The 12,500-nt window shown below is 37.6% G+C and overlaps 1 protein-coding gene across 1 annotated transcript in view; it reads right to left on the reverse strand.

Moving 5' to 3' along the window:
- Positions 1–12,500, reverse strand: part of LOC119573059 (red pigment-concentrating hormone) — a 21,739-nt gene that overhangs the window by 8,926 nt on the left and 313 nt on the right. The window lies entirely within an intron of this gene.

Genomic DNA, 12,500 nt, shown 5'->3' on the forward strand with positions numbered 1-12,500 from the left:
TTTGTTTACAGTTATTACTATCATTAATGAACAAGAATAGTCTGGGTAAATCGAACGTCGTGAAAGCAAAAGACGAGAAAAAAATGAAATACACAGAAGTTCGATAAACCCTATTCCCTTGGCAACACCCCGGTCTATCCCGCTATAAGTTAATCGTTCCCATTTCTCTTTCTCTCTCTCTCTCTCTCTCTCACTCTCTCTCTCTCTCTCTCTCTCTCTCTCTCTCTCTATCTCTCTCTCTCTCTCTCTCTCTCTCTCACCCACTCTCTCACTCTATCTATCTATCTATCTATCTATCTCCGAATTAGATTGTAAAAACTTCAATGTTCATAGGACCAGCGTTACGTTTCTTTCTGTTTCCATTCCTTCACATTCTTCTATCACACGCTGACATATGGGAGAAGAAGAACAAGAACAAAGGCAAGAAGAATAAAAGATAAAATAAGGGAGGAGAAGACGAAGAAGAAATGAAAAGAAGAATAGGAGAAGTAGGGTAGAAGACGAATGAAATAAAAGAAAAGAAAAGAAAAGAAGAAGGCAAGGAAGAAATGACCCCAAAAAAGTAGAAGAAAACGAAGACAAGGACAAAAGACAAAAAGAAAAAAGAAAAAAGAATAAAAGAAAAGAAAAAAGTTGAGGAGGAGGAAGAAAAAGAGAAAAAGAAAAAAGACAATAAAGAATAGGAAGAGAAAGAGATAGAGGGATGAAGTGGGACGTGCAGAGAGGAGTCCCTGCTGGCATCGACCTTCTATGGCGTCCTCTGGTGGAGATAAAAGCTATTGTTTGACTATTAACTACCCTTCCCAGTTTAAGGTTTAATTAAAATGTAATTTGAATGTTGTGTATTCGTTTCCCCGCAAAAAATAATATGCTATTTACTACAAGAAAAAAAGAGTAGCATGTTAGGCGGGATGACAGGTTTTGTTATACTACGTCGGGTAATTCAGCATATAATGTGTGTATTTATATAGCCAATTGATCTTATGGAAAGTCGGAGAGTTGCATAACTTGATATGACAAAAAAAATCAATGTTTACAAGTCTTGCATATACTTCACGTCGCGGGAGTTTCCAAAAGATTATTAAATCATAAACCTTGAAGAGACTTTAATCAGAGCACCGTCGGGCAAGCGAAAAAAGTAAATTGAAAAAAAATCACAGAAGAAGAGAAAAATGACAAAGATCTGTAGAGTGAAATACAGAGCTCTCTTGATGTTTTGATAACATGACTGCAGTATTTTATCTTTAGTATCTTTTTAGCTGATAACAGAACTGGGATGACAAAAAAAAATAATCACCAAATCAAATAAGTTAAGTTTCTGTCAATCTGTAAGTGTGTATATAAATGTACACAGATATGATATGATATATTCAGCATGATTTTAGTGTCTTATCTGGAAACGTTTTCCTTTCAACTCTGGATCAAAGAAACCAGCACAGACAAGAATTTGCAACATCACCACCTCTTGCACTGCCATTATTCATGCATAAACAAATGCTTTAGGCTCAAGAGAATCCACTAGCCTAGATAACAGAAGAACTGACTTTGTGTATTGCTTGTTTACATAAATTTCGACGAGGCGCTTGCAAGCCTAGACTGAAACGCTTTTTTTATTTTTGATCGGAGGCTAAAGGAAACAAATCTACCTTTCACTGTCAGTTGAAATGAATGAATGAGATGAATATCCAATGAACCATTTACGAGAAAACTAGCTGCCAATATACTCTACGAATCATCACGGAAATCCATTATAGAAAACAACTCTTTAAAAGTTCATATGGTCTTATCATCACTCACTGACTGGCTGATTCCGCGAGAGTAATTGACCAATCGAACGCGAAATGGAATCGTAGCAAAGGTCATTTTTACCCGATAACAATTCCGTGGCCTGATCTGATTGTCAGGCCGTAATAGGGTTAGTTCGCGAGTGTTACATACACTGATATATGTGTAGTTGTGTGTGTGTGTGTGTGTGTGTGTGTGTGTGTGTTTGTGTGTGTGAGTGTGTGTGTGTATGTGTGTGTGTGTGCGTGCGTGCATGTGTGTGTGTGTGTGTGTGTGTGTGTGTGTGTGTGTGTGTGTGTGTGTGTGTGTGTGTGTGTGTGTGTGTCTGTGTGTGTGTGTGTGTGTGATTGAGATTGTGCTCGCCCATGCCTGGGGAACGTGGGCGAGTTTGGAGAGGCAGTAGGTCTAGGAATACGCGGAGTGTCAAGTGTCGCTCTCTGACAAAGCTTTGTTGCCCGGGCCTGTCTGTTCTTCTCTTTAACGCTTTGCTCCTCTTCGCTTCTGTCTTATTTTGTGATGATACTTTTACATTATGATTTAAGTTCGTGATTATTGCTTCTGTGTCTCTTTTATTCACTCTCATTATTACTTTTATTCTTTGTTTTTACTGTTGTTCTTTACTACTCCTTCCTAGGCATATACATTTCTATAATAAACCAACCAAACCTATTACCACTTATCATCACTATCTTCAAGTGAATCATCACTTCAGTAAGAAAAGAAAACTGAGTATAGTGTACCGAGCCTCTCTCGCCTTCTCTCTCAGAAAACTTCTCACAACTTCCTTCCCTTTTGAGGATGCTCCAATATCTTCCCTTCATTTCCTTCCTTAGCCTAGGAGTTGACCGGAGCAAGTGATGAACTTTATTAATAACCTTTCGTATTTTTAGGGGACCAAACTTGGGCCATGAGAGAGCTCGTTCGGCCCCACAACACGTAAACATTCTGGCCGGAGGGAGGCCCTAAAATTAACTCTCCAACTTACACCCGTTTCGCGTTCGACTTTCATTTTGGATGGCTTTCGCTATCTTTGCTACGTAACTATTCGATTTTTTTAACAGTGAACGGCCTGGGATATTGCTCGCAGACTTGCAGGGAAATCCAAAGATTAAAAGTTATCATGTGTTAGTCTGTTCTTTATATTTCAGAATCTATTGTGTAAGCGATGAAAATACTAAATTTTGTACCTCTCAATCCAAAGAAAGTATTTTTTGGAGATAATGTAGAAAATTATCAATTATTGATGGAAGAAAACTGTATTGCAGGATGTGTTGCATTATAAATGCTGTACTTTTATATCATAAAAGGAAATTTATAGTACATAAGACACTCGCAAACAGCCTATCATCCAAGTTAAATGCATTTCGCTGTAATCGGAAGATTTCAGGTAGTATACGTTAGATTCTCAGGATTTTAGAGATTTTTTTTTCTTAAGAATGTCTCTTCAGAAGAGAAAGTAGTGGAAATGTGACATGTTGTAATATGAAAATATGGTTCCAAAATAAATTCGATAACATGTACTTTGCCGTACAGCATAAAGGGAAGCCTGTAGATTTGTGAACGAACATTTTTGCACTGGAAAAGAATTAATTGCGTTTAAAGTTACCTTGTTTATTTAGAGGAATGATAAAAGACATTCCTCGGCGTCAATATGTTTGTGAACTATGGGTTTTCACCCGTAGACTTATGCCCGATAATTTAAATCGAAAGATAAATTAATTACAATTAACGCTATCGTATTTGAAACCAATAATGAAATAACCCGTCATGTATAATGCAGAATTGGATCTCATAGTCTGACACTTTATGTAATAAGATATGAAAGATAAAAAAATAAATCAGGTTAAATGCTCTTTCTCTCCGTCTCATTGTCTCTCCCATACTTCCCTTTGTATTTTTCCTCTCTCTCTCTCTTTCTCTCTCTCTCTATATATATATATATATTTTTTTTTTAATTATTTATTTCTATTTTTTTTTTTTTTTTTTTTTGTTATCTAGCTATCTTGTTAAATGTGAGAGAACGTTGTTGAATGCAATAAGATATCTGTAGTGAAACGTGGGTTGCCGTCCGTAGATTTATGAGCCAGCATTTAAATAGAAATGGAATACATTTAAAAGGAACTGTTTGATCTGAGAGTAATGATAAAAGAAAGTCGTTAAGTATAGAACATAATTGGATTTGAGCATGAAATACTTTATCAATTATTATGAAATTAATAAAAAAATGTCTATAGGTTTCATGAATCGCCAAATATCAGTGTTAAATTACTCTGATGTCCAGAACCTCTATGCCTTCTACTATATTGCCTATACTCTTCTTTTATATTTTTCCTATATAACTTGTTTAATGTCAAAATAATAATAACAAAAAAATGGTCATGTCCTTAAAGTTATGAAATGCGAGTTGTCTCCCGTAGATTTACAGGCGTTTATATTATGGACGTAAGCTTGTTTAAATTTGCAAAGAATGATAGATTAAAGTTCCGCTGTGAAATAATTAAAAAAAAATTACAATAGGATATTCCTTATTTAATGAGGTATGGAAAGATAGCAATCAGATAAAAACAAAATAATAATTATATTCCCTTTCACTTCCATCTATCTACAAGGGTTTTCCACTTCTGCCTTTCCCACTAAACTATTCCTTAATCAGTATTTTTTACTAACAACCATTATTCATACGGAAAGACTGATAAACAAAGTATGCTAATGATTTCGGGTCTATTTTCATTTGAATGATACTGGATAAACTTGGATTTGTAGGCATTTGTGTGTGCATGCGAGAGTCAGAAAATTTGAATTTGCAAATACGTGTCCCTGAATACACATGTGCCACATCGTATTTATATCTATTATCACTATCTGTCTCTTCTAAAGTTGCGTGTATATGTAAGGTTTTATATTAAAGTCTATTTGTATGTGCGCGAGAGTGAAAGAACACGTTATCATATGTGTGTGTGCTATAAAGTTAATTAATCATGCGGTTCGCTCGCCTTTAAACACGACTAGCAAGTACGGCGAATTGCCCAGACATAGTGAATTTTCCTGTAGGCGAGTACCTGTAGGCGAGCACTTGTTAACGAGGTAGGGAATAATCAAACAGACTGAAGGTAGAGTTACTCTGTGGCTTTGATAATCTTATTGAAAATAGTTTACGAATGATCTTTTTCGATACTACATCCACAGTCTCATTTAGCCATATACACGTTCGCATTTAACTTGTACGAAATACGTTTTAAAAAGTACATAAAAAAGTTTGAAAGAACTCTCCTCAAGACTTGGAAATTAAGAACCTGGTTACGCATATGAAATTATGAAGCGGGTTTCTCATGGAAGAATTCATTAAACCGTTGGGATCCAGACAGCAAAGCGAAGGATTTCGTCGCGTGAATTTCTGCTAGTATAGTCCCCACTCAGACCTTCTTACTGGATTTCAGTTTTACAAAATCATTTATGTGAAACTAATGATCATATGTATTTTTTTTTCCTTTTTCTTTCTTTTTAGATTCAAATTCTAAAGTGGTATTATCATTCAATCCATACGCTGATGTTAGTGTATGAAACGTATTAGCGTAAGTTGATGCTGACGATTATTATCAAATATTCGAGGATTGTGATTGGCTGATGAGGAGGAAATTTGTGAGCCATGACTAATAGTGGCAAATTCGGATAATTACCGTAAGAAAAATTACATCACTAGAAAATAAATGTTGAAAATAATGGATTTGTTCACTAGTTTTCAGCATGTTAATTCCCTTTAGACTGACGACTTTCGTCGCATTTCAGTTTCTAAGAGAAAAGAATCCTAATGACAGCGTTCAACTTGTGGAAAATTATCGCTCATCAGTTTGGACGTCGGTCTGGAACTTCAAGCCTTTGTCTCATCACCGTCCTGCATTCAATTTTCGAGAATCAACCGCAGTTCGCCCTTGGGATGGATGTAGTAGAATCAAGACTGTATAAATCTATTAAGAACTTGCGTTGCTTTAGCGATTTAAAAGACTGAATTGCGGTACACTTTCTACATGGGTTCTCTCAACTTCGCAAGATTTTTTGTCGTAGATATTCAGTGAGGGAAATCTCTATCTGCCTCGGTCTCTGTCTGTCTGTCTCTCTCTCTCTCTCTTACTCATTCACTAACTCACTTAATAACTCATCAGTCATTCACTCACTCATTCACTCACGCACTCACTCGCTCACTCTCTTTCTCCTTTATACCTTGTGTCCCTGCCAGTTTCCTGCATTTTCTTGCATCTCTCAGCCATGCGACCATCATTTCGTTGACATGACAATAACTGTCATTAAAACTTATACAGTAAAAGAGGTTCCCTGAGGTACGTATGCAGAGTAAGCGCCTGTAAACATTCATCTTCTTCTTGCTCGAGACGGCAATCAGGACTAGGGAGAATGTTCATCTTAAGCTTCATTATGCAAGCTTTTAAGTGACAAGTTGCCAAACTCTTCAAATAAAACGACTTGATTTCAACGGTCCCCACTTACCCGCAACTTGTTCGAAGTCTTGGCGTACCGAGGCGGTGATTAAAAAAATAAATAGTAAAAAAAAAACGGAAAAGTGAAAAAGAAGTGATGAAAATAAACTCTACTGCCCTTTACTGCCTTCTTTGGTGATAGAAGGTAACTATAACGAAGAATTTTGTGCTGTGAGGCATTCTCCGCGCTTAAATCCCGCATTACCAGGGGATGGTAACCACGGCCACTCCTTGCACACAGGGGGTAATTCAGAAGCAAACAAGCAAACAGCCTGTTATACCAAACTTAATAACCATTGTGGCAAATGGAATAAACTAAATTATAATTATAAAAAAAAATATTGTGTGTGAAATCCCGTTCATATTATCTATTTAAAACGCCGACGGGACAAACGAGTCTCCTCTTTAAACTATGAAAATTGATTTGTCTGAATTTGCATGATTGGCCAGCTATTGTTTGGTACTGAATCTGGCATGGCAATGCATTTATCATACATCAGGGCTATCGCAGCAAAGTGATAAGAAAGGCGAAAGAGAAAGAGAGTTGGAGGAAGCTATGCAAAGGTGCCAGGGTAGATCGGCCTAATGGTCAGTCAGATGCAGACGTATTGTGATTGATTCTGATACTTTTCGATCACGTTTTGATAGACAAATTAGACAAATCTGATTAGTTCACATCAAAGACATGAAAAAAAAAGTTAGTAATTGACTCTAACAAGCATCGCATGTAACTAGATTTTTAAATGAAAAAGAAATATTCATCAGAAAAAAACAATCCATTTATCTTACTGACATATTGCAAAGCAATCCAGATTTTACCATATGCCTTTCTCTTTTCCCCCAATATAAACCGAAAATACGAAATTATCAACCCGTTCATTATACAAAATAATTATCCCGTTCAGTATACGAGGTGATTAACCCGTTCATTATACAAAATGATTAACCCGTTCAGCATACAAAATAATAAACCCGTTCAGTATACAAAATGATTAACCCGTTCAGTATACAAAATGATTGATCTGATCAATGATTGCAAATATATTTTTTCTCTCATTTATCCATGACTTCTACTTGCATCCAAAGGAATGCGCTTTTCCCCACAGCCTTCAACCATCCAACTTGCTGATGAATAGCAATCCCCCTTCCTCTCCCCTGTATGGGTGGTTCCTATAATCAGTGCATTTAGGGAGATACATTTTTTGTGTGCTATTTACAAGTAGAACGTCAGCATTATCTTTTCAGGGTTTCTTTTTTCAAATCTAAGGGCCGTTGTCGAAATATGTGGATGAGATGTTGAACCGATGAGGGAGACATCAAAGGGAGAGGGAGAAGGGACGAAGAAAACTTCTTACCGGATGGGCGTAGATTTTTTGGACATTTTTTTTTTTTTTTTTTTTTAGAAATCTCTTTCTTGATTACCTTGTGATGCCGATGGCGCAGCTCGGAGGGTGGTGGCGGTTGGGGGGGGGTAGTAGGAGATGAGTACATAAACAGACACACATACATATGCACACACAAGAAAGAATATTAACAAATAAATAGATGAATAGTAAGGTAAACACAAAATGATCAAAATGAAAAATAAGGTGTTTCTATTACGATTCACTTTTATTTACATTGTCAACAATCTGATATAAAATACTAAATTCTAGGCTAAACTAAACGCACTGTATAGTGTATGTTTGGGTATGTTTGTTTGTCTCTCTGCCTATGCATTTTCGGAGTATGTGAGCGTGTGTGTTTGATTGTTTGGATATAAAAGCATATGTATGATCGTGTGTGTGTGTGTGTGTGTGTGTGTGTGTGTGTGTGTGTGTGTGTGTGTGTGTGTGTGTGTGTCTGTGTGTGGTGTGTATGTGTTTCCGTGTGTTTCTGTGTGTGAGTCTGTGTGTGTGTGTGTGTGTGAGTGTGAGTGCGAGTGAGTGAGTGCGAGTGAGTGAGTGAGTGCGAGTGAGTGCGTGTGTGTGTGTGTGTGTGTGTGTGAGTGCGAGTGAGTGAGTGAGTGAGTGGTATGTCTGCATCTGCATAGGATTACCTGTATTTGTGTGTGTGTCCGTATGCATCACGCTCTCAAGCTTGCATAAGAGGAAAAGTGAGTGCGTGTACAGACCAAGAACTCATCTCACCTAGAAATCTAATTCAAGCTACGGAATCACAGGTGCAAATTGCAAAATACCTCACCTTCTAGCATTAACATTCACGAGCCCTTTCAGTCTGTGTTAATTCATCCGGAAAATTTAAATGTTGTCATTGATATTCATCCGGATCTAAATTACCATAATGTTAATCAACTATGATCATTATTAATCAGCTATGAGAAATATTAATTAACTGAGGGTACGCCTTTCGGAAGTTAAAAATCACGATGTTAGTTAATATATTGGAGGAAACGCTTGAAAATTATGAGACAGATATTTTCTTCTGAAAGAGCTTCGAGAGATTTTGACCGTCATGGTATTCGCCGAGTGATAAGGTTTGATTCATAATTAGTTGAATGGAAATTATGGATATGAATTTCGAGTGATTTTTATATCCGTTTTTTTTGTGTGTGGAAATTTACATAAATGTGTGTATATTGGGTACGTGTGTGTGTGTGTGTGTGCGTGCGTGTGTGTGTGTGTGTGTGTGTGTGTGTGTGTGTGTGTGTGTGTGTGTGTGTGGTGTGTGTGTGTGTGTGCGTGTGTGTGTATGTGTGTGTGTGTGTGTGTGTGTGTACCCGTGTGTGTATGCACTTACACACACAGACGCAGGCATAAATAGTCAAAGATAAAGCCCGATGGATGAGAAACAAATAGAAAAAAAATCTTTCCAAATAGAAAGATAAAAAAAGACAGTCATACACACATGAAACCGACGCATACATAGAAACTCCAAGAGAAAGTGAACAGAGTAACTCATATTAAGCAGAAAATCAGTCGACACGGACTAACTGACGAACCCGTCGGCTGCGAGTAGACGGCGGAAGAAGGACGAGGCGTGTCACAGCCTGTCACTCACAGCTGTCACTCCTCGTAAGCCATTCGGGGCGCCTGCCGTGAAACATGCTTTCATGTCAGATTGTCACTCTCCCGCGACCTTCTCGAATCTCTGCCGGTTCTGAAGGCGGGGGTTGCGACGGAAAGCCCTCTTGGTTTGGGCTGAGTCTCTCTCGGCCTCTCTTTCTCTTTCTTTGTCTCCACCCTCTCCCTAAATCTCTCTTTCACTTTCTCTCTCTCTTTCACTTTCTCACTCTCTCCCTCTCTCTCTCTCTCTCTCTCACTCTCTCTCTCTCTCTCTCGTAATCTTTTTCTCTCTAGCCTTTTTAAGAGTCCTCATCTCTGACTTCATTTTCCTCCTCTTACTTCCCCTCTCCATTTTATTTTCCTTATTCTCCTCCTCCTCCTCTCCTCCTTTCTTTCTTCGTAATCCTCTTCCTAGTCCTCCACTTCCACTTCCCTCTCCTATTTTCTGCTCCTCCTCCCTTTCCTTCTGTCTCTTCCTCCTCCATCTCCTTTTCCTCCTGTCTCTCCGTCCTTCTCCGTCCTCCTCCTCCTCCTCTTTCTTCCTCCTTCACCTCCTACCAAGTGCGCTGTTATTGACATGCAAATTAGATGATACTCTGTCATGACATCTGATCGAGTCTCGGTGTCATTTTGGTGTCACTTAGCTTAATATGAGACAATTACATCCGTTGAACAATAACTAGTAACTAATACAGACGATTATGGTAGTTGAAAATGGTTGGGTGGTTGGGCTGGTGATGTGGGTTGTGGTGATGTGTGAAGTTGTGGTTGGGATGGTGATGTGGGTCGGGGTGAAGTGCAGGTGAAGTTGTGGTTGGGATGGTGATGTGGGTCGGGGTGAAGTGCAGGTGAAGTTGTGGTTGGGATGGTGATGTGGTTTGTGGTAAGGTGATGGTGAAGTTATTCAGATGGTGGTGCGGGTCGTGGTGAAGTGATAGTGAAGTTGTGGATAGCTTTGGTAGCTTGAGTGTTGTAGCTGTGGTGGTTGTGAAATAGCGGTGTGTGTGTGTGATATGGCAGTTTAGTTGCCTGGTGTATTGAGTATGGCAAGGTGTATGGTTTGTGGTGGCAGTGGTTGGAAGTGGATAGACGGTAGATTTATGGCGGTAGGTATTTATGGATATTTATTGTGGTTAATGTTTATGGTGGTAGCAGTTTATGTAAGCAATGTTTATGATGGTAGCTGTTTATGGTGGCAATGTTTATGATGGTAGATGTTCATAATGGTAGCTGTTTATAGTGGCAATGTTTATGATCGTCGATGTTCATAATGGTAAATGTTTATGAAGCAACGATTATGGTGGTAGATATCTATGTCGGTAAATGTTTGCGGTTCTGAGGTAGAACTTATGGAATTTAATTATTTTTAAGAAGTATTTGAGAAGGTCTGTCTGTGGTTATCAACATGACGAGGCGGTGGGAAGTGTGACAGATAAATGGTAATATTTGTGGCGAGGTTTGTGATAATGACGGTAATTACAACACTTATCCAGGAGTAATTACGTGCTAATTGTGATAATTAGGGTAATATTAGTGGCCTTATAATGATGACGGATTATAATTAGGAGACACGACGGTGATTAAGATAAGGAAAACGAGAATAAGAACATAAATTATAGCAATATAAATAGTTTGATTACTAATCGAATTTTCTTGTTGAACTGATAAACCAATATACAGAAACGCCTTTCTAACCGAATCTTAAGGACTGTAGATCCCCCCCCCCTCCCTAAAAATGAATAAATGAACGAATGAAGAAGGAAATACGAAAAAAAAGTCTCAGTGAACGAAAACCAAGCTGTTATTTGTCTCTAAAGAAAACGGAGATAGGATTTGAAAAAGAGAGAGAAAGAATGTAAAGAATCATACCGAGCAAGACGAAAGGGGGAAATACGAAAAAGAATAAGTAGAATAAGAAGAATAACTGGTAGAGTTTGATGAAGATAAAGAAAAGAGAATACTTATAAACTGATATAAAATATTGGGCATAAATGAACCTATTTAGTAAGAAAGAGATGCATAAGTTGAAATTACATTGCAGACGTGAATCTACCTACTAATCAATCTTTATTGCTTACTGAACTAGTTACCTATTCATCTATGTACCGAAAGATAAACATATGAGATAGAAAAAAACAGACATATATGTGCATACGTACATATATATCTAACTATGTGCGTATGTGCACATGTACAGAGTTAGAGAAAGATAGACATTACTTAAAACTTTCCTTCTCCTATTTCCAGGACATCTTCGAAACTTCCGTGAGTGCGCGAACAGCTGATTGGTTTCGTAACATACCTTGCAAACTAGCTTTAGCTACTAATTACGAACTACCAACTAGCTTTAAACTACCACTTTACGATTACAGTTAATGCACAGGAACGTGTCGTCGCAAATATTTCAAATATACCCATGAGTTTTTTTTTTTTCTTTTCTTTTCTTTTTGTCTTCTCTTCCTTTCTTCGACACTCGTGGTGAATACAGTAGGGATTTCAGTTTAATAAAATGAATGATAAGAAAATCTTTTGTATGCATAGAGGAGGGAAGAGGCTGAAATATACTTAAATCTTGTTTCCTACGACTTCACATTGAAATCATAATGTTGCCGAATGGGTGAAAATAAAATGGTATTTTTTTACATTATTTTGTAATGTGCATATATTCTAGATTTAACGCAGTGCATGTCCTTGATTATAAAAAATAGTCAAAGAATGCAAGTCCTCAGCATATACGAGAAAGAAAAGCGCAAAGAAAATAGTCACACGAGTCATAATTGAGTTTGGTTTCCATTGATAATAGTACTACTAATAAGTCTAGCAACAGAAACTAGAAGAGCAGCAACTCTAGAAAATGCCAAATTATGGAACTAAATAGCCACGTTTATCCTACTAGAACTTCGCTTCTCTCTGTGGTAAATCTTAACTCAGTCAACACATACTGAATGCAAAAGAGGGTATGAAAAGGATAGTTTTTACTCACAACGAATCAAATCCCTCAACTTATACTGAACTCTGCACAGGATAGTGAAAGCGGAGAAAATATGGTAAAAATAAAGTAAAAATACGTTTCCATTTCTGGCGAGACTAAATTCCGCTACACGTGTCGAATCCAGCGAGGGAAATAAAAGAAGGAAAAGGAAGGAGAGAGACACAAAAAACAAAACTAAAGTCCCTAGAACATATCGAGTCTAGCAGAGTAAAATAAAAGGAAAACAAG

The sequence above is a fragment of the Penaeus monodon genome, chromosome 5, assembly GCF_015228065.2.
Source record: "Penaeus monodon isolate SGIC_2016 chromosome 5, NSTDA_Pmon_1, whole genome shotgun sequence".
NCBI classification, from domain to species: domain Eukaryota; kingdom Metazoa; phylum Arthropoda; class Malacostraca; order Decapoda; family Penaeidae; genus Penaeus; species Penaeus monodon.